The sequence below is a fragment of the Leopardus geoffroyi genome, chromosome C2 (assembly GCF_018350155.1).
Source record: "Leopardus geoffroyi isolate Oge1 chromosome C2, O.geoffroyi_Oge1_pat1.0, whole genome shotgun sequence".
Taxonomy (NCBI): Eukaryota; Metazoa; Chordata; class Mammalia; order Carnivora; family Felidae; genus Leopardus; species Leopardus geoffroyi.
In genome coordinates, this window is record NC_059333.1 from 7367535 (window position 1) to 7389074 (window position 21540).

General features: G+C 49.5%; 1 protein-coding gene across 3 annotated transcripts in view; it reads right to left on the bottom strand.

Moving 5' to 3' along the window:
- Positions 1-21540, bottom strand: part of KCNJ15 (potassium inwardly rectifying channel subfamily J member 15) — a 79104-nt gene that overhangs the window by 25773 nt on the left and 31791 nt on the right. The window contains exons 2-3 of one of the 3 annotated variants that reach the window (XM_045501381.1): positions 19567-19759; positions 4390-4643 (exon numbers count right to left, since the gene is read on the bottom strand). The exons of 1 other annotated variant lie outside the window; for it this stretch is intronic. The gene's annotated coding sequence lies outside the window, so the exon portion shown is untranslated. The remainder of the gene's footprint in view (positions 1-4389; positions 4644-19566; positions 19760-21540) is intronic. One more of the 3 variants, XM_045501380.1, reaches the window with a different exon arrangement.

A 21540-nucleotide genomic window follows, 5' to 3' on the forward strand; every position in this document is an offset into this window, starting at 1 on the left:
ATCTCTGCGAGAAGTGAGTTTCCACTGTGCTACAGTTCACCGGGTTAAGGAATGCTTCCTTTCGTCTGTCCTGACTCAGACGTTCCCGGAAGCTGGGAGCTTCCTCCGTTGATGACCCTTACTTGGTGATTCACTGATGTCCTCAAAGAGTACATACACGGATGTTCAGATACGGCTCTTCTCCCCAAGGATGGCTTGCTTTTTTCGGGAATGATTAATCATACCTGTAGTTACTTGAAGCATTGGAGCTTTCCACTAAAGAAGTCTAATTACGTTCACATGTGCTTTGTTTCCTTCCTTGTCTACCCCGCTCCCCGTACACACACATACACAAAATCAGCCTGGAAACTGTGGCAGAATCCTATTTGTCTTTATTCATTTGGTGGCCTTTTTTGCAGCTTTCTCGACAACATCTTTCAAAATCCCAAGGATTTCACTGGAAGATCATGGTTAAGGTCAGAAGGAAAGGAAGGAAGCCTCATGAATCCACACGGCGGGTAGGCGTTTCTTCCAATCTCTCCCCTCGCCCTTCATTCCTTCCCTCCATCCATCAAACCATCGCATTTGATTCCCAGGATTTACTTACTAAAATCAAAGGGGCTAAGCCTTATTTTGAGCAGCCCATCACCACCTTCTCAGGCGTGAGAAATGGGACCTAGTTTCTAATGCTATTTCTATTACCATTTCATAAAATATGCAATGAATGATTGAGGAAAACTAAAACCACACATAGCCTAGGATTAAAAATGGTGCCATGGCCTTCAAACTCCAGTGGGACAACCCCTCGCTCTGGGTCATTATTTCCTAGAAGCTGTGAGTATTCCTCAGTGTCTCCTAATCACCAATATATCATTCACTCACTCACTCACTCACTTATTCAGCAAGTATTTAACACTATTATAAGAAAAATACGGTCTTATGCCTGGTCCTGGTCCTCAAGTTTTACCATCTAATAGAGGAGATGACATATACATGAATTGTTATAACACCAGGCAGAGTAGGATCCTTTCCGGCTAACTCTTAGGGACATGTAAAAACTCCTATAATACAACTTATGATGTTTATTGGTTCATGTGTTTCTCCCATCCCACAAGTCTGCAAGCTACATAAATACAAGGACTGTGGTCTTATTCTAATGCTCTGTATTGTCCTGATCTAACAGTGTCTTCCCAGCTGACGTGAACAAATGTACTATACAGAAACATAGGGAAAACGTCCAAGAAAGGATCGGTTCTTTCCAACTGGAAGAATCACAGAAGTCTTTGTGCATTTTCTGTAGGAAGAGGAAATAGGAGAAAGGGAATTGTCTGTGAGGGGAACTTCCAAAAAAAAAAAGGATGATGTGGTGGCAAAATACTTTCTTGAGTAGGTTCATTTGATTGGACCATAGGTTATATCAATAATTCCAACTGTGGCTGCATATAAGAAACATATGGAGAAGTTTTTAAATGTCTTAATCCCTTGGCTTCTCCACACATCAGCTGAATCAGAATCTCTCATCGGGGGGAGGAAAGGAGGGACATATTATTAGGAGCCTGAGTTTCGGTACTTTTTCAAAATTTCCCGTTTGCTTCTAATGTGTCCTGATGGTTGAGAATCACTGTGGTGCCTTAAGAGATTAAATATGAGGATGGATTAAAAGCTCAAGTGGAAATAGATTTTAAAGAGCTTTAAAGCCGAAGAGTTTGATCTGTCGACAGGTAAAAAGAAGCCAGGCTCATGTAGCAAGACAGATTGAGATGAAGAGAGTAGATATAGAGAGATGAGATAAGATGCCGTTAATGCAATAAAAATAAAGCAATACACGAACTCCAGGGCATCACCACCTTGGCTTACCAACAGGTAACACTCACACACCTGTTAGATGTGAGGTGGTGACAGGGGAACAGGAGCTGCTTTGTCCCTGGATGAAGAAGGCTTGAACGACAGAGTATTGAAGGCAACGCCGTGAGATTGGCTCTCCTCAAGTTTGCTTTGAAGCATTCCTCTCTAGGAAGTAAATTTGGGGCTGGTGATGAAGATTTGGGAATTGCCGCCCGGGAGCAGACATGAACCGCATGAGTCAATGAGATCTGTACCAAGGGAAAATACCAACGGCAGAAGGAAGCTGAGGGCTGAAGCTAGGAGACGGGCCACACTGGGGAGGACTGGAGGACTTTTCGGAAATGCAGCTGGGCAAGAGCAGCCAGAGGGTTGGGCAACCGTGTAGTTCATCAGAGTGGACAACCAGGGAAATGAGATTTCAGGAAATAGGACATGATCTAGGAGTCGAAGATTTGAGGGTGGACAGGAGGCACTGCCGCTCCCAGGGGTGAGTCCTGGAAAGGAGGGGGGACCCCTGTTTCCCTAAGAAAGAAGGGAAAGAGGAAAGGTTATACCCACTGCTCATGTACTTATTGAGCACCTACTATTTTCCGGACTCTTTCAAACACTGGGGACACCGCGGTACAAGCAGATGCTTGTTCTCATTAAGCTTCTGTTCCAGCTGAGGGGGAGAGGAAGGAAGGTAGGAAACGTTATGGGAAAATACTGAGCAGTAGAAGATGAACGCTGCTGAACTGTGCCCTTGGTCCAGGGAACGGACTAAGTATGGTCCTTTGGCGAAATGTGAGCAGGGCAGAAAGATGTGGAAGAAACTGGGGCTAGCTCTCGAGAAGCCAGGAGACGAGACGAGAGAGGAAGGAGTCTAAACAGCCGCGGGACCCGGTCTCTTGGCTACACCTGCTATGACTTCGCAGATGTCGATGCTGAGTACCTGGGAGCCCCGGCCGAGTACGGAAGAGGGGAGGTGCCCGGAGCCGGGGACCGGCGAGGCCTCAGCGGTAAAAGGTGACCGGGACTTGGGATTACAAATACCACGGTAGAAACATAAACATCGAAAACCCGCAGAATGTAAATTCTCAAGGTCACGGCGCGCTCATCGGCTCGTGGAATCCATACGGTAATTGAGCACATTAAGAAGCCTACTAACTCTGCTATTGAGTTTTAGAAGGGCTATAATTTAGTATCGCCAGCTATCAATTAGGCCTGTTTTCCTCATCTGTAAAATGAAAGGGTTGGGCGAAATGGCCTCCAAGCTCTCTCCGGCATGGGCAGCCGGTGAACAGCAGAGAAAACGCGAAAATCTGAAACTCGGTTTACTTCTTTAACGTGTACATTGAATGTGTGACTCTCGTGTCAGCTGCACAGCTAACACGGCTCTGGGATGACTAGGCCCTTGGTCTCCAGGACCATCGTGGTTTTAAAGATTAATCGCCCTGTGAACACACACAGCCTAAGTTCTGCTGGGAGAAATCTCAGGTGTCACGGGTAATTGACAAGTTGTTGATAGGACATTGGAACAGACCGACAAGAAAATTCTTAGAGACCAAGGGGTTCTAGTTATTTGCAAGCTGGGGAAATTGATTTGCCAATATCGGGGAAAAGGGGGAGACACTGGTTAAAAGATGCCAAGGAAAGAAGGAAGGAAGGAAGGAAGGAAAGAAAGAAAAGGAAGGAATGGAAAGGAAGGGAAGGAAAGAAGCTTTGCAAATATTAGAATGAATAGGTAGGTATATGAAATAGAGTTATACACATATGAGTCATCTCTCAGAGCTAAGATGAATTTACAGCAGTCTATGTAGGATCTTTCTCACTCTCAAAAATTGTGACTTAGAGTTAACCAGGCCTTAAGCAGATCCTAAAAGCCTAAGGTAAAATGCTATCAATTGGGCAGTCGGTAAGGATAACTAGACTACTAGCTAGCTATCATCACTTAATATTTTAAATACCTTCCCCCTCTTCACAAGCCATGCGGTTTGTGGATAATACAATACACGATATTGGAAGAAGTAAGCCTCAGTATGTGCTTGTTCAAACAGCTGCATTTGTTAGACACCCTGTCCTTGAAATCAAGGTCTTTAAGGCTCAAACATCAGTGCTAATGCTGCAAGTTATTTATTTGTGAATTTCATCTGAATTAAGAGCTAATTGCTGTTTTTAGAAGCATGCCTGTTCTTTACTAATAGTTGTATACCCAAAGCCTTCGTTCAGGAAAATAAACTGGGGCTTCAGTCTCTACAGCATAGGGTACAAGTGTTCATCACTCTTTTTCCTCCCGAGGTTAAATACTGTCTTTTATTTGCAGTCCCATAGCGTAGTGCCTACTCACCTTTAAGCACTAGAAGGTTTCAAACACGGGAGTTTTCTTCAAATCAGTAAGATACATATTAGTTGAAATGAAAAAGAGTGGAGAGTAGGGGGAAAAAAAATCATGCCTGAGGTCACGATGAATCATTTTGGTTGGACCTTCCAGAAATCCCCTAGCCTTTTGAGGTTTGGATGTTTTATTTTTCCCTTCCCTCCGTGGCACCCTGGGTGGCCAGCGGGAAGCACTCTGGGGGGCCTTACCTTGAGCCCAGGTGCTGAGACCCAGCTCAACCGAAGGTCCTGGAGATCTGGGGCAGTGACCAGGGGGCCCGGTTCTGCAGGAAGGACCTGGGACCGGGTGTGCTGTCCAACCTTGGGCCGCATGCTCACGGGATGGCCAAAGCTGGGTAATGGAGCCTTCCTCACCCACTTCCATGGTGGATGAACAGCAGAGCCTTTGGCCCACGAGAAATTCCAGCCCGGGACTTTGGATTTTATGGGTGAACGACAGCCCCCTTGCAAAAAAAGAAAAAAAGGTACTTGTATCTGACCTGGCTCCAGATTCTTTTATATGCTGTTTGACAATAGAAACTGCCAAGCAGAACGACTGCCTGGAAGGAGGCACAGCATTTTCTCAGGCTTCATGGGTGCTGGGACGCTAGCAATTCTCCCTCTCGCCTGGATTCTCTCCCACGGGGCTCTGGAGACTTGGGAAGTTATCTGATCAAGAATCACATTTCAATCACTCTCAAAGCTGTCGTGGGCCTCACACTCTCGGTCACGGGGCCGATCGCGGTGCTTGGTCACAGGTTGCACGGTTGGTTTTCAAGACACCAAGCTACTGGGGCACCTCAGTCAGTTAAACGTCTGACTTCGGCTCAGGTCCTGATCTTATGGTTTGTGAGTTCGAGCCCCGCGTTGGGCTCTGTGCTGACAGCTCAGAGCCTGGAGCCTGCTTCAGAGTCTGTGTCTCCCTCACTCCCTGCTCCTCCCCCAATCTCTCTCTCCCTCTCTCTCTCTCTCAAAAATAAATAAACATTAAAACACCAAGCTACCAAGCAGCCCCTTGTGGTGGAGAATTATTGCCAACAGATGAGAACACACTAGAAATTTCCCGTGACTTTGGATGGCTCTCATGTGCCATCATTTTCGATGACCTCCACATGCATTTCTCCAGATGTTTCTTCTCTGCCAGTCTGTTCCCATAATGACCTCTGGACAGGATGTGGAGTACCTGCCCGGAATAAGAACGACCAGGCCTGCAGCCAGGTTGTAGACAGTTGTATCGGGGAAGCATTCTAGTGCACAGGCTCACTGCTTCCTGACTAGAAAATACTGACATGGTGTTCAGCTCAGTCCTCAGAACATTCTTTATAGGACCATCCCTGGGAATGACAGTGTTCAGGGAAGGAACTATTAACAAATGTCAACAGTTTAGGGGCAGCAGGGATTGTTTTCCTGTGTTCAACCTGTCTTCTCTCTCTCTGTCTCTCTCTCTGTCTCTCTCCCCACCCCACCCCCACACACACCCTGGTCCAATTTACAGTTTTTGACCAAATCAGATGAATCATCACATATTCAGTCAATATTATTCCATGCTCAGCTTTGTCTCGAGCATTTTGGTGATAGAGACGCAACATGAAATAGTGAAAAAATATGGGGTTGGAGCCAGACAGACTTGGGTTCAAATGTCAGGTCTTCTGATATGACATTGGGGGAGAGGGGAGGCCCTTAAAGTCTGGAAGCTTGTGCCAAGCTCAGGAGGGACTCATCCCGAGGACAAAGGGAGAGGCCCTGTGGAAAGTACTTGGGAAAGTGACCTTGGACAAGTATTCAGTCTCCCTGATTGTCAGATTCCTCCTTTCAAAAAAGGGGCGCCTGGGTGGCTCAGTCAGTAGAGTGTCAGACTCTTGATTTCGGCTCAGATCACGGTCCCAGGGTCATGGGATCGAGCCCTGTATTTGACTCTGTACTTAATGTAGAGCCTGCTGAAAAGTCTCTCTCTTTTTCTTTGCCCCTCTCCCCTGCTCACACTCTGTAAATAAATAAATAAATAAATAAATAAATAAATAAGGGAGATAATAAGGCTCACCTCGCATTAGGATCACAAACAGCCAGCCGAATGCACCCAACACAGGGTGCAAAGCAGGACCCTGTGAAGCATGGCTGGCTGTCACTCGGTCAAGGGAGAGAGGCCCCCAGCCATCAGGGGCTTGTCATCTGATCGGGGTGGGAGGCAGCACCTGTGCCCAACAAACACCCACTCGGGGACCCAACATATGAAAAGGGCTTCATTGCCCAGAGACATTCTGGGTTGGGTTCAGCCCAGAGAGAAGGAAATTCAGGGAGTCCAGAAGTGATGAGGCCCCTGTGGAAGGGACAACCGAGCCTCGTGGGCCTTGAAGGGAGGGTGTTGAAGGCGGATAACAAGACCGGAAGCGTAAGGAAAGAACGGGGGCCTTGGGGAAAGAGGCCACACCGGCAAAGCCAACAAGGTGAGGTTGAATGCAGAGCAACTGAACAGAGGGCCTGGGTGAGGAGGGGAGCTTGGGAAACGGAGGTCAAGCGACAGCGTTGGCGATAAGCAGGTCGGCTAACGGACGCCCCGGTCTGCGCTCGTGACCGTCCGATTCCGGAAATCTGGGTGAGACGGCTGCCAACCGCACACGTCCCCAAGTCCTAGGGACACCTGGTGTTTCGGTGCCAACCTTCCTCTCTGTCTCCTTTTCCCTGATTTTAGAGAGCACTGTGGTTTCTTTCCCGACCAGGCTGTGCAGTATGTACTCAATTTATAGTTTACAGGGATTTCTCACACACCCATGTATGTTTTCCACTGAAGTCTGTACTTTTTCCTAGACCCGCCCGAATTCCAGAGCATGGCTCATTTGTACGCCAAGTTCATAGTATTTCTCTTTGTCACTCTCCTCTTCTTGTAAAACCTAGGAGAAAGTTACCTTTTTAATGTTTCTGCGTGTTTTTAACAGCAAAAAAAAAAAAAAAAAAAAAAAAAAAAGAAGGATGTCAAAAAAATAATTACAAGGGTAATTTCTGATTCAATCTGCCTTGAGAACAACCCCATCAACGGGCTTCTGCCAAGTCTAAAATCTTGTTCATCAGAGTTTGAGTAGCTACAGGGGCATGATCCCTTTTATAAGTAAAAGAATATTAAAAAAAAAAAATCTGGTTGAAGATTTTGTAAGAGTGGTGACCTAGCCTCTGGAATTCTGGGCTCCTTTACAAAGTCAGGAAAACAGAACAATGTAAAAAGGGAATTAGGTCCTCGGGGAGGAAAGTCAGCTCACGTGGGTCATTTTGAGAGTGGTTCTATCTACTGATGCCTAGAAGACAGAACAGCCTTCCCTGACACGTTCGTCCAAAGCGTCTTCTCTGACTCCCTGGTGTCTCTATGGCAGGCATTCCTCCAAGTTCACGGATGAGAAACAGGGAAGTTGGGGACGAGGCAGAGGCTCACACAGCCCGGATGTGGGGGCTCCAGCCCAGGGTTTTCACCTCCTTTCACTACCCTTCTTCTTGCCGGCCATCCTAAGGAAGTGTGCTCACCTCGGGCTGGGCGGAAGGGGGTGCTGAAGAATCTGTTCGGGAAGTGGGGCCCTGGGGTGGAGACAGAAGGAACCAGTCTCTGTTGTTTGATGGCTTCCCGTGTGCCCCAAATATGCGAAGACACCGGGGCTCATAACACCAGTGCACGTTACCCTAGGGCTCCGTGGCTGGGAGTTCACACACTTGGATTTCACATCCGGAATGTCTGCTTCCAGAATCCAAAGTCTCTTGTCGTGAGAGCATCCTGCCTCTTTCTTTTTGAAAAATTTGTTTTTAATGTGTATTTATTTTTGACAGAGAGAGAGAGAGAGAGAGAGAGAGAGACAGAGCGTGAGCGGGGGAGGGGCAGAGAGAGAGGGAGACACAGAATCCGAAGGAGGCTCCAGGCCCTGACCTGTCAGCACAGAGCCCGACGCGGGGCTCGAACTCACAAACCGCGAGATCACGACCTGAGCCGAAGTCGGACGCTCAACCGACTGAGCCACCCGGGTGCCCCTTGCCTCTTTCTTAACAGAGTGACCTTCTTTTTGTCAAGCTTCCACCACTACCTGCCAGGGGCTTTTTCTCTCTCATCTTTTGTTTCTTTAAGGCTTCAAGAATTCTTATCACATATGTATATTCTTTCCAGAAGTTTCTGAAATATTACTCATTTGACTTTTGCTGAGAAAAATTAAGGCTTCCACTCTTTGAATCCACGTATCCATTTTTCAAAAGGGCTATAATACTGCACTTTGTGTCTTGCTGAAGTTTTGTTTAATCACAGCACGGCACCAAACACCCAGAAGGTATTCCCCGCAAAATAAACTTCAAGCTATAGGTTCAGTGCCAACAGCAGCTAATTGTTCTGAGGGAACTGGCATTGCTTGCTCGTTCTCTCTCCCTCGTTATGACTGTCTTTGTCAGATCCTGCTTGTGTTCACAAGGTCGCTGATCTTAAGAAAGAATAAACTTGAAAAGTCTTGCTTTAATCATTGCAGTAATTAGCAAATTTGGACACTGCATTATCTTTCCCTTTTTACTGGAAACACATTCAAGCATGGGCTTGTCGCTTTTCCAGGGCGTCTCAGGAAGACTGAAGCTCATAACTTGCAAAAACCAGGTATCCATCCAGGTACGAAGGAGCCTGAGTTGCTAGAAACTTCCTCCAGGAGCACATGTCAGTGCCCCTCCCCACTAAACCTATACGTTTACGATCGTGATAGAGGTCGATTTATTGGATCACATGGTTGACTTTCAGGAGGAGAAGGACCGGGCTCGCCACCCTTAGAACACAGAATGGAAGAGAAGAGACTTTCGCCATCGACGGGCTCAGAAGGGGCCATCCTGCACGCCTGAGGACTCCGATTTGCCAGCCGCAATAGTCTCTCGGTCCTCTGAGCTTTTACCTGGAGTGTGAGTTGGGAAGAGGCTACCGAGCCCTCTCCACCACCTTGTTTTGTCGGCATTGTCAGACCACCTGCTGCTTCTTCCCCTCAACTTCCAGACCCGCTTCCTGCCCGCTCTGATAAATGAGTCAAGGCGGTATCAGTAAGAGCATCTCCAGAACGTTCCTACCGTCTTCTGCTACTTTGGTCTGCTGTCTGCTTCTCTGCTGAGTCCTTCTCTTTCACTCTCTTCCCGTGCGGTGGACTTTTCCTCTCGTCCGCCCCCGCCCCCGCCCCCGCCCCCGCCCCCCACTGGTCATGGTCCCCGAGGTCCTACGCTCACCCTCCTGTACTGCTCTTTATAGCACGTCTCGTGTCCTCTACCTGACGCTCTTGACCACACCTGGTCCCGTTACGTTAACTGTTGCTGACCGACAGCACCTCCTCTGAGAACAACTCTGTCTTTCCCTGGGACGCCCCTCCTAGAGAAGTGCCCAGAACTGACTTGTCCCAAACAGAAATCATATTATTTATCTTCCCCAAATGCAGTTACTCCTCCCGGTGTTTGGTCCCAACAACGGCATCCTCGTTCTGCCACCTGTGAAATCCTTCCCTCCTGACTAATGTAGTGCGAGCCCTTCTAATGCACTTTGCCAGTGCCTCCCTTTCCCCTTCTATTACCACGCCGGGCCCCAGGTCTTCAGGCTCTCTACTGGCCTCTCAACACCCCGTTCCGGCAAGTCACGTGGCCTGCACGGCCAGCCTGATAGCCCTAGAGCGCAGCTCAGAACCCCCAAAACCAAAGCTTTCGGTGACCCCTCACTGCTTACCACACCGGACCCCAGACAGTCCTTGGCAACCCGCCTGCCCCTGAGTCTCATCTCCAGAGGCTCGGCCCTTAAGGCTCTGGCCACTAGAGGCCAATGACCTTGCATCAGAGTTGGCTTCACCCCTTCTGAAGCCAGCCACATACCCTCTGCACCCTGTTTTCCTCCTCTCGAAAACAAGGCTGATAGCAAAGCCCGCCAGGTAGGATAGACAGTTGTCGTGAGGATTAAGGTGGACCTAGAACCAAGTTGTCTTTAGTGAGCTCTCAGCATCGCCTTGACCGTTGCCATCACTCCCCACCCCCACCCCCCTCCTCCCTGGTGCACCTGCCATTCTGCTCGCTCTGATGGCTCCTCCCATCCTGACTTTCAAAGTCCCGTCCACTCGCCTACGCTCTCTCAGATTCCCCAAGGCCTTTCCCGACCGTCCCAAACAGATCTGGTCTTCTCTCTTGACTATCCCCGACCGCTAGCCTGGCTCCTTGTGCGATTCTGTTCTGCCTGATGTGCCACAGACATTCTGCTGCACGAGTGGTTTCTACTATTCCTTCTGTTCTGTTCCCACCCGTACGTCATCACAGAAGCCGACTGGGGGGATCCCTGTGATCAAGGACCAGGTCTTCTCCCGCGACCACCCAGCCTCCTGCCCAGCTGGCCAGCAGCACACACGCACTGGGCAAAGGGGCTTGGGGCCAGAGCCCAACTCTCCAAACTCCTAATAGGAGTTGATTAAAAACTCATTCAATATACATTCCCACCAACTTTGGGCTAGTGCCTCATAGACCATTTCTTCAGCTGTCGAAAATTAAACAAAGGGTGCTGCAAAAAAAGCGAAGTTTAGAGAACATTCCCAGGAGGCTGGGCTAGACAGGCCAATATCCATCATTATAAAATTTATTTTTAAAGTTTTTCATGTTTAGTTTTGAGAGACAGAGAGAGAGAGAGACAGAGAGAGTCTGGGAGGGAGGGAGAGGGGTAGAGAGGGAGACACAGAATCCAAAGCAGGCTCCAGGCTCCGAGCTGTCAGCACAGAGCCTGACGCGGGGCTCGAACTCACGGACCACGAGATCATGACCTGAGCCGAAGCCAGATGCTTAGCCAACTGAGCTACCCAGGTGCCCCTACAAAATTTATGTTTTTCAATATACATACCCTCACACAGCCTCACACTCCAAAATGCCATGTACTGGCATAGGCTGCTTCCAGTCGGAGTGAGATGCATTTGATTACAATCACAGCAAAGAGGCTCTTCTATGGTTTAGTCCCGTTAAATTTCATCCTCAAAATGGAGGAATCTTAGAAAATTCTCTTCGACTTAAAATTTAAAACACACTGAGAGCCAAATACCCTGATTGCCACAGGTACACTAACACAGGCCTCTAGAAACGACGTGATGCCTGGACCTTGCCCCCTGGATTGGCCGCACCCTGGGTCAAATCCCCCTCTGCCTCCCGGGACTGCAGCCACTTCCTCCTCTTTCTTTCTTTCCCTTGTTTTCATCCCCAGGATCCAACTTTCAGTGCACGCTCCCATGCCAAAGCCATGGAGTTTGATTTCAGTGTCCTTCTTTCCAAAATACTCTGCGTGCTGCTCGCTTTCCCCGCATGGGGTTTATTCAGCTACTTTGTGGTAGGTGTGTGGTGCCCCATTTAAGCACTTCTAACAGCCCGTCTATCACGTCGAAACGTTCACCGAGGGAAAAAAATGCCCCAGGTAGTAGTTTTCAGATACATGCTATTTTGAAACACTTTGGATAAAAAGTTCTCCGTTGGCGTAAATGCAGGCCACGGTTCGGGTGAGGATGTAATTATAGCAAAAATCCCACCTTCGTGTCAATGCCTGTTGACTCAATGAGGATCGCCCAAGGAATGATCCGGACCAAGCTCTGGGAGCGCCGAGAAAGCATCAGGTAAGTCTCCATTGTCCCAGAGCTTACAACTAGTCGGTAGGTGAGGCAGACACATAGGTTGCCTTGTAAGGTAGGGTTGAGTGGGGTGAGCCAGCTCGTCCGGGAGGGGAGGGACGTCTTACAGAGGGTTCCTAGCCCAGGCGTGGCCGGTCATAGATGGCCTCCTGGCAATGGTGCCAGACCCGAGTCTAAACCAGTGGAGAACATTTATCACCTCACTTATGGACAAGCAAATTATACACATAGTGACAATTAAATTATAGACAGTGATTTTAAAAAGAAAGATCTGAAGAGCCAGAATAGACATTATCTTTCAAAAGAATCATAAAAAACGATGCCTATAAAACTCAACACTGCAAGGGCCTGATTGATCCCCAGTTTCAAACACGAAGTGTATTTAAAACTCACATTTAATTCTGAGGCCCCAAACGAGATTCTGCCACTGTGGGCCTGCCTACGTTCAGTTTGCGGTTTTCAAAAAGCAGATAAAACTCAGGGCCAAATCAGGTCGATCAGGTGAGCATCTGACTCTTGGTTTCGGCTCCGGTCACGATCTCACGGTTTGTGAGTTTGGGATCCTCTGACTTCCTCTCTCTCTGCCCCTCAAAACTCATATAAAGTGAGCAAGTGATTTACTCTAACGACCTCTTTGAGGCGTACTCCTATTTTCCCTTCGCATCTACTTTTTATGTCATGTTACGTTTTACTGAGGGGCTGTGAGTGTCTTTGGAAACTCACTTAAATCCTTAGGGAATAAGATGGAGATATATATATATAAAGAAACAAAGAGGCAAAAAGTAAACACATTCTTAGGAGCTGACTATCTGTAGCCAGTTCGCGGTCCCAAAGGCCGGCCAGTCACCTGTAGGGATAGCGCAGGTCCCGAAGGTATAACTCAGAGCCAGGAAGAACACGAACACTGTAACATGTTCTTGGAGCGAATGACACCTTGCCATCCCACGCCAACAGTAGTCTGCAGAGGTGGCCCCAGTGCGGCCGGATGACATATTCGTTGGAGGAGCGAACGATAGCTATAAGGAAGCAGCAGGTGGGAGGCAGTTCTGTCGCCCAACATGGTCGTACAACACGTGACTCCCAGTTAAAGCCTGGCTCTGCCGCAGGACTTCTCAGAGCTTTAGGATGCTGACGGTGACTGTGGAGTTCCAAGTGGCGGGGGGGGCTATAGACCGCGGTAGCTTCCTCTCTAAGCGTAAACCTTATTTTTTGCAGGGCGAGAGTTATGTGGAACACTCTTCAGGACTCTGCTTGCCACAGAACTTCCCAGGACGGACGATGCTCTACTGTCTAGCTTGACTGAGGTTCAGGATATGCCCTCCTGCCTCTGGGCTGGGAGAACCGCTCTTGCCCCAGAAGCCGGAGCCGGGAAGTGTAGGGCCAACGACTAGGTGGTCTCCCCCAGTTCCCGGGAGATCGAGTCATGGAGGCGCTGGAGTGGCACCCTCACTGCCCCCCTCTTACCTCCTGCTGCAGCTCTGGCCTGCCTGGGAGAAGCCAGTTCTGCCCATAGGGGCCAGGTGGGTTGTGGTATCAGGAACTAGAACCCTGAGCATTTCTTGATCAGATCATCCCCGCATTCGTATTGATAAGAATCGAATCATGCGACCTAACACCCAAATCCTTTGTTAAAGACTGTTGTTAAGACCAACATCCCTATGATGGCACTTTTTTTTTTTTTTGACACTGTTTAGAAGGCAATTTGAGGGGATGTTTCATCTTTAATACGGACCTCGGGTGGAAATGATGGATTTGAAACTTATGAAACAAGACAAGGTGTCGAAAATAAAGCCCCACTGTATGTTGTTAGCATTGGAATTCTCTCTCTACACCTGCAGTTTCATTATTAATGTGTGGGCTAAATACACACCCATGTGGCGTTTGTGACCTGCACTTATATGTCTGTGCATCATGTCGCTCACGGTTTGTTATATAAAGATCCCTTCCATGGACTTTTGAAGATATAAAGAAGACAGGGCAGATTCTCATTCTTTAGCATTTAAAGAATTCTAGACAAAGGAACCAGGCGCTCCAAGGCTTGTCCATTTCCTTCAGTTCCTGGCGGGTATGTGGGGAGGGCGTTTTTAGGAAGCGTACAGATGATGTCAAAGGTCGAGGTGCTTCAAAACAAAGGATAAAGTTTTCCAACGTGTTCTCCAAAGGTAGGAATACAGGGCACCTCAGGAAGTGAGAAAGCCAGAACTGGGGAGCTGATCTTGTATTCTTTGGCACAGCGGAGTAGGATAGAGCAAGATACGGATGTGCCAACATTTGCAGGCACAAACATCGCTGAGTGGCGCGTTATCTGCCTGGTAGGCATGGGTTTTGCAAGCATTCATACGGAGAAATGGCACTGTTAACTTCTGGCAGAACCGGGAACAGCATTAACAGAAACCGAGGGAAGAGGCTTTCCCTTGCCGGACACGGGGACATTTCATGGCCATTTCGGGAGGGACACCCCCCAGCCTGTTTGAAGAGAAGCACCTTTTTTTTTTTTTTTTTAAGTTTATTTATTTATTTATTTAGAGAGACAGAGAGAGAAAGGGAAAGCAAGAGCACGAGTGGGGTTGGGGTAGAGACAGAAGTAGAGAGAGAGAATCCCAAGCAGGCTCATGCTGTCAGGACAGAGCCCCCTGCGGGGCTTGAACTCACGAACTGTGTGATCATGACCTGAGCCAAAATCAAGAGTCAGATGCTGGGGCGCCTGGGTGGCGCAGTAGGTTAAGCGTCCGACTTCAGCTCAGGTCACGATCTCGCGGTCCGTGAGTTCGAGCCCCGCGTCGGGCTCTGGGCTGATGGCTCAGAGCCTGGAGCCTGTTTCCGATTCTGTGTCTCCCTCTCTCTGCCCCTCCCCCGTTCATGCTCTGTCTCTCTCTGTCCCAAAAATAAATAAAAACGTTGAGAAAAAAAAAAAATTAAAAAAAAATAAAAAGAGTCAGACGCTTAACCGACCGAGCCACCCCGGCTCCCCGACAGGCACACTCTTGATGCCTTTAATATCATGCTAGGTTCTAGGCTCACGACTAGCATGGTATTCTTTGAGTTTTGACGTGAGCACAGCATGAATTTCAGCGCCCACACCCTCTGCTGTAGGAAAAGCAGCATTTTGATAGCAGCTTGCCCTTGGGCCTAATTATGGCCTAAAGGTTTGGCCACAGCACAAGGATCTACATTTCACGGCAACCCGCCAGTGACAGGAGGAACATTCTACACATCGCCCGGATCAATTTTCCATACATCACCGATCATTAGATATGCGTAAGCACGATGGTATTTTCGCTTATCTTTTTCCAGTTACTTAGAGGGCAGCCAGCAGTTAAAATTTACATAAGCGAATGCAACCGATCCCTCAGAGATACTAAGTATCAGGCCTTTATTATGTACGACAGGGTGGATTTATCCTGAAGGTAATGACATTAGCCTCAAGATGCCTCACTTGTGCTGAACCTTTGTACCTAGTTTTCTAGTCACGTTTTTCCTTAAAGAGGGCCCCGAAATTGAATATTCTTCAAGCTCCATACGACCTTGATGAGCCTCTGGTGCCGGAACTCGAGAAAACACACAAGAATTTCATAGTCATCAGCCCGACACTAGGAAGCAACTTCAGCTGAAATACAATGTGGATTGAAACCCAAATCTGACTACCTGGGTCCTCCAAGCAGCCTGAGACCTGGATCCCAACTCAGAGGCGTCCCCTGTGTCCCCCGTCGGCCCCATGCTGATCTGTGATCCCAGGGGCATGGTCAGGTTGAGAACCCAGACCCTGGGGGTTGATGGGGGTTGGTCAGCGGCCAGGGCAGGCACACTGGCTCTTGGCCAGCGCCACAGCCCCCGCCCCCCAAGGAACTGCTTACTTCTCCTTTTACTGTGGATCAACACGTATCCAGATTGCTCTGAGTTTGAGCCACCGAGTGGCGGGAAAGAACGAAACGAAACTGTTGCTAAATCTTTGCAACATTTCCTCCTGGCCTCAGCCCCCAGGCAGCACAGGCGTGCTTTTCCACTGTAATTGCCAATTGCTTCCTGCAGACATGTGTGTTTTTGTATCAAATATCAACACCTTGTCCTTCTCGTGTCCCGCCCGTCTGATGCTGTGAGCATGATCAGGCATCCCTGGTTCATGACTGTATCATGACTAAAACACCTGGCATTTTGTGCTCTAGAATTTTAGGTCTAGAACCACAGACTGTATTCTGGAATCAGGCTGTATGTGACCTTCTAGAGTCAAATTGGATGGTACTGACTATGGGTTTATCGATCTTTCCACCTGTTAAGGCATCCTGCCCTCTGAAGGGAACACAGGTACACAGACCCCTCACGAGCTCTGATGACCTTTCTTTAAGAGAAGCGTTTTGGGCTAAAATGCCCTGGGAATATGGTCAGCATTTCCACGTGGACTCCAGCTGCACCCTGCTGAGCGGAGAAGCCCTCACCGCTGTCTGCATGAAACCCACAGAACATTTTGTGACATTCGTCAGATTCCAGTTTCTTGCCTTGTTTTACGCAGGAATGTGGATTTTGCTCATTTCCCCCCCCCCCCTTCATCTCAACAAAGTAACACTTACAAGATAAAACTTTTTTTTCCCCCAGAACATATTTTTTAGATTATAAATTATTTCCTTCCTTCTCTGCCCTCAACCCTCCCTGTCAAGGTGGGGAAGCAGGATGTCCTCTTGTTCTTCAGTTGAGGGGAGGCTTGGCATTTCTAGAACTGCTCACTTCTGGCCACACGGTTCGCTTCACCTGCTTGTAAAAGGAGCGACGGGGGAAAGCTACCTGAACGGCAGCAGAGGGCCAGGCGTGCTGGGTCAGAGCTGTCTGCTTCCCGGGCACTGCATCCTTGAGGGGCACAGGGCAAGGCTATCCCACCACCCAGGGCTGCCGCACCCCACTCTCCAGCTGCCCCCACAGCCCCGCGACCAAGGTGGATCCATGACACGGAGGCGAAGGGCAGAGGAAACCGAAGGATGGATGATAACCTCAGTCTGATGTGCCCCTTGCATCTGTCCATGAATACGCAACACCTTCTTCTTTGCAAGCATCCAAACTAACATTAACTCTCGCCATAGCTTCCTAATTATTTTTGAAGTCGAGCTACTTTGACTTGAAGGACCAATTCAAACACATTTGGAGATACCCGATTTTGTCCAGTGTGAGGCGCTTAATAAAATTTCCGCGGGCAGGGGGAGTGGGGAGGGGCGCGTGGGTGGCTCAGTTGGCTGAGCGTCCGGCTTCGGCTCAGGTCATGATCTCACGGTCCGTGAGTTCGAGCCCCGCCTCGGGCTCTGTGCTGACAGCTCGGGGCCTGGAGCCTGCTTCAGAGTCTGTGTCTCCCTCTCTCTCTCTGCCCCTCTCCTGCTTGCACGCTGTCTCTCTCTCTTTCTAAAGTAACATTAAAAAAATTTTTAAAAAAACTTGTGAAAAGACAGTAGCTGAATTACCTATATAGTAAAGACTGCAGGAAATGATTAGGGAGGTTTATATGCCTTGAACAGGGGATAGTCGTCTGTGCCCTATCACGCTTACGGCTCTGTCTGTGGACTGCTTGTGTCGCTTCTAAGGTTCTGATGCGGCCAGCAGGCAAATACAGTCCACGAGCAGCTCAGGACTCTGACGCGAGGCATGGAGGAAGTCAGCGGATGACTCTGTGTCTCTATCCGGGGAGGGGGTGCGGCAGGAAAGGCAATTTCGAGTGTTAGACGTTCACTGATCAGGTCTGAAAAGGTTTGCCTCCGTGCAGCCGCTGCCCCACATGGGTGGGTTTTCTTGTGCTGAGCATGTCGCTGTCTTTCAGGTATATAATTACACACACATGCACACACACACGCACACACACACTGAAACAAGAAAGCGCAGCCCTTTGGAGATCTCCTGCACGCCAGGGCAGAGCCAGGGTGTGCTGAGCCCTGTGTGAAGAAACCCACAGACCCGATTTTACTGGCTGTCACGGCCGCTGGCGTGGGAAGCCTGGGGTTTCGCTCTCCTTCCCTGCGAACACGGGCCGTCTGCACTGGCTTGAAGTGTGATGAGAGGAAATCGGGGAAACAGCACTTTCCGTAAAATGACCACAACTGCTGGTGGAGGAAGGAGTGGTAAGAGGGTGGGAGGGCTTTTTAAAAATGTTTTCCTTAAGCTTCCAGAATCACAACATTCAACCTAGTCTATTCCTGCAAACCCCCAACGATTTATGCGTTGATTTAACTCGGTGAAGACCCGCCAGCTCCGTTATTTGATGAGCATTTCTGGGATACGGATGACCCCGGTCTGGTTAAAGTCTTCTAATTTGCAACCTTTAGGGGAGACTTGCCATGTTACCTCTGGGTGGCTCCCCGCATGCTCATTGACTACATTTGCAGCTAGAAAAGAAGGAAAACTGCTCAAAACAAAAACAAAAACAAAAACAAACCACAAAAGCCCCGGGAAGGAAGAGCGGAGGAGGGAGCCCTACATGAGGTAAGTGCTGACTTGCACGGCCAGCGTCCTGATACTTTCCACCAGCGGCTGGGGTTTGAACTGAACACGAGTGGTGGCCGCATTTGACTCCCTCCTTTGGATCCTTAGGACAAGTTTAAATCGAGAGAATCCGTCACCTCAGGCTATGGCTGCTCGTTACACAGGTGTGTAAACATTTACAAAGACAGGACCCAGTAGGGTAAGATCTGGGATGGCAGTCGACTGTGCGTGAGTGTGAGCCGGGTTCTGAGGTTTCAAAGAAAGGACTTGACACATCCTTCATCATTTTCTTTTTTTCAAAACGCTTCCTTTAGGCAAACACACACACACACACACACACACGAAACAAAAGAAAGATTAAACTATTTTCCGCTCGGAAGAAATAAACCCGCGCACGTGTGAATCGAGCGGGGCACACGATTCGGGTCTTGGATTCTGTCCAGTTGAACATCGCCTTGTGGGGTCAGTTTCCCGACCGGCGGCACAGAGAAGCTGGGAGGCCAAGAAACACCTCCTCGGACGGCAGGTTCTCATATCCTCCAGGCGACGCCACGCGGAAGTGCAGGCAGGAGATACGACACCGGTTTCACGGGAGCAGCGTGGAAATTCCACGCCGAGTGACATTGCTCAGCCGAGAGCAGCGGGAACTCACAGGAAATCACCCACGGGTTCTAAGGCAGACGCCTTCCCCCGCCGGGTTGTGAACAGGGTTCCTAATGTTTCCGAAGCCAGAATTGTTTACCTACCGTGGAAAACTTACGTAACTTTCTCCCTCTCTCTCTCCCTCTCTCTCCCTCTCTCTCTCTCTCTCATGAGGATAGGTAACAGATTTTAAACTATTCCGGTGAGGTTTCGCCTTACGGCAGCCCACCCTGACTTCTCCCCGGACAAAGGAAGCTCACGGCCAGAGAACGACCCAAGAACTATCTCATCCCTGCAAATCAGTACCAAACCCGCTCCGACAGGCACCGTGAGAGAAAACACTAGCAAGGAGAAGCCGGAGTCATTCCGTCCCTCCACCTAGATCACTTACACCCACAGCAAACAAGACCACATCTGGATATGGTTTCCCAGGCAGGAATAAAGCGCTTTTTTTTTTTTTCTTTTTGCCCCATCATTAAGTAAAAACCCGCTTTCCACATGCAAACGGCACTTGTAAATCTCCCCCAGATAAGCTAGGAAGTTTTGAATGATTTAAGTGAGTTTTAAGAGACTCACCAACCCCCTTCATTGCCTTGGAGTAAAGTTTTCCAGAAAACCCTGCAGCCGGCTGAGGGCTCCGGTATTGACCGAGGCGCGTACCTCTTACCTGCAGGGATGCACCGGGCTCCTGGCTAGAAGGCAGGCGGTGACCTGGCAAAGAAATGGTCCTGGTCGTACAGGTCGCCTTGGGAAAGATCGGTGTTTGGGTTGGTTCTCTCAGAGTGAAGAAAAGTCTCTCGCTGCTCGCTGTCAGTCAAAAACTAGTTGGTACAAGTTTCAGGAGGATTTACCTGAAGGAACTGAAGAGAGGAGGAAAGAGATTGGGAGAGATTGAGCGGAGGGAGGAGGGACCTGGAGGGAGGAGGGCGGGGGGGGGGTGTGGGGGGGAGGGAGAGAGAGGGAGAGAGAGAGAGGGAGAGGGAGAGAGGGCTCCATGATGTCAGCAGTGTGCCTTAAGGAAACCTACAGACCAGCAAAACATTCTAGTGGACACCAGCCCTGAGGTCCCTGAACACCTGTAGGAGAGAAAGCTGATGTCCTTTTCAAGAAAAGGGCCATTTAGCCGTTGAGGAAACTCGGGCCACTCAAAGCCTGTCTTTAGGCCCTTTTGCCTGAATAAACCATAAATAAATAACCAGACGCTCTCTTCTAGCCAGCTCCCCTATACCTCCTGTTCCCTCCTCCTCACCCTGTCCCCACTGCAGCTGAACGTTAACAGAAACTCCTGCCTCTTGGGAAAAGCAGAGGGAACCTGTACCGATGACTCATATGGTGACTATATACATAAAAGCAAAATATCACCGAGAAAAACTGTGTGCTTTCCGCTCGATCCCCTTACGGCCATGTTGATTTTTCCTACAGCCTCTGTGTTCTCTGATCAGGAGGCATAAAGAAGTTGGACGGATATGGGTAAAATCAGGTTCTTCTGGGTCGCGGAAGCTGGGGTTGAGGTTCCCTGTTGGAACCTGGCTTCCAGCGTTTGTGTGCAGAGTCTGGAGCCTTTGTGACTTCCATCCTCGAAGCAGAAGGCTAAGGGGGAAGCCTCAGTCTCTGGAAATGGAGGCAGAGTTTGTTTCTGGGGCACGGTGGTAAGTCCTCCCTCTACCAAGCCATTTCTTGCGGCCATGACCCATCCAAGGGAGGCCCGTCCAAGGCCTGTGCGGGTCTCCAGGCTCCCCGTGGCCAGAGTGCCCAGGGGCCCCAGCAACCTCCGAGGCGATGACTCTCCCACAGGCGCCTGCCCCAGGGAGACCTCCTGCATGGGCCCAAAGGCAAGGCCAAGGGAAGCGAAGGCCGTCTGTCGCAAAGGTGACGACGGCACCCTCACACGCACCCTGTGCAGGCACCTCAGAGGGCTCAGGGCTCTGCGGCTGCTTTATGCTGAATGATTTGTTGGAAGCAAATGATACGTCCCCTCCCCTGATTTTTGGGGTCCGCGCTGCTGTGCATTATCCCCTCGGCTCCACGCTGGGCACCGCTGTGGCTTTTCAGGCGGCCGGAACTCAATGGGGGCAGGAAGGGGTGAGGGGTTATTCTCCTTTTTAAGGGGGGATGTCTGAAAGTCCTTATTTTGTCCCCCCTCCCTCCCTCGACTCCAAGGACTGGCGTAAATCATTCCCTTTTTTCCGGTTCCCCAGTGGGAACAGTGCACCCTTCCCTTTTGCCCTTCTCTTTCCCGGAAAGCAAGGGCTTCCTCTTCTGCCCGCGAGAGTACGGTGGCCCCTCCGAGAAGATGCTGGGCTCCCCGGGGGCTCAGGGCTTGAGAGGATGAAGACGACACGGAAGGTGCAGACACCTTCCAGCTGGTGATCTTACTCCGGATCGTAGAATCAGACGGACATCATAGGAGGCTCGTAAGGAAGCCCCATATAAAACAGGTAGGGGCACCTGGGTGGCTCCGTCAGTTGAACATCCCACTTCAGCTCGGGTCATGATCTCACGGTTCGTGGGTTCGAGCCCTGCATTGGGCTCTGTGCTGATGGCTCAGAGCCTGGAGCCTGCTTCCGATTCTGTGTGTCTCTCTCTCTGCCCCTCCCCTGCTCATGCTCTCTCTCTCTCTCTCTCTGCCTCTCAAATAAAC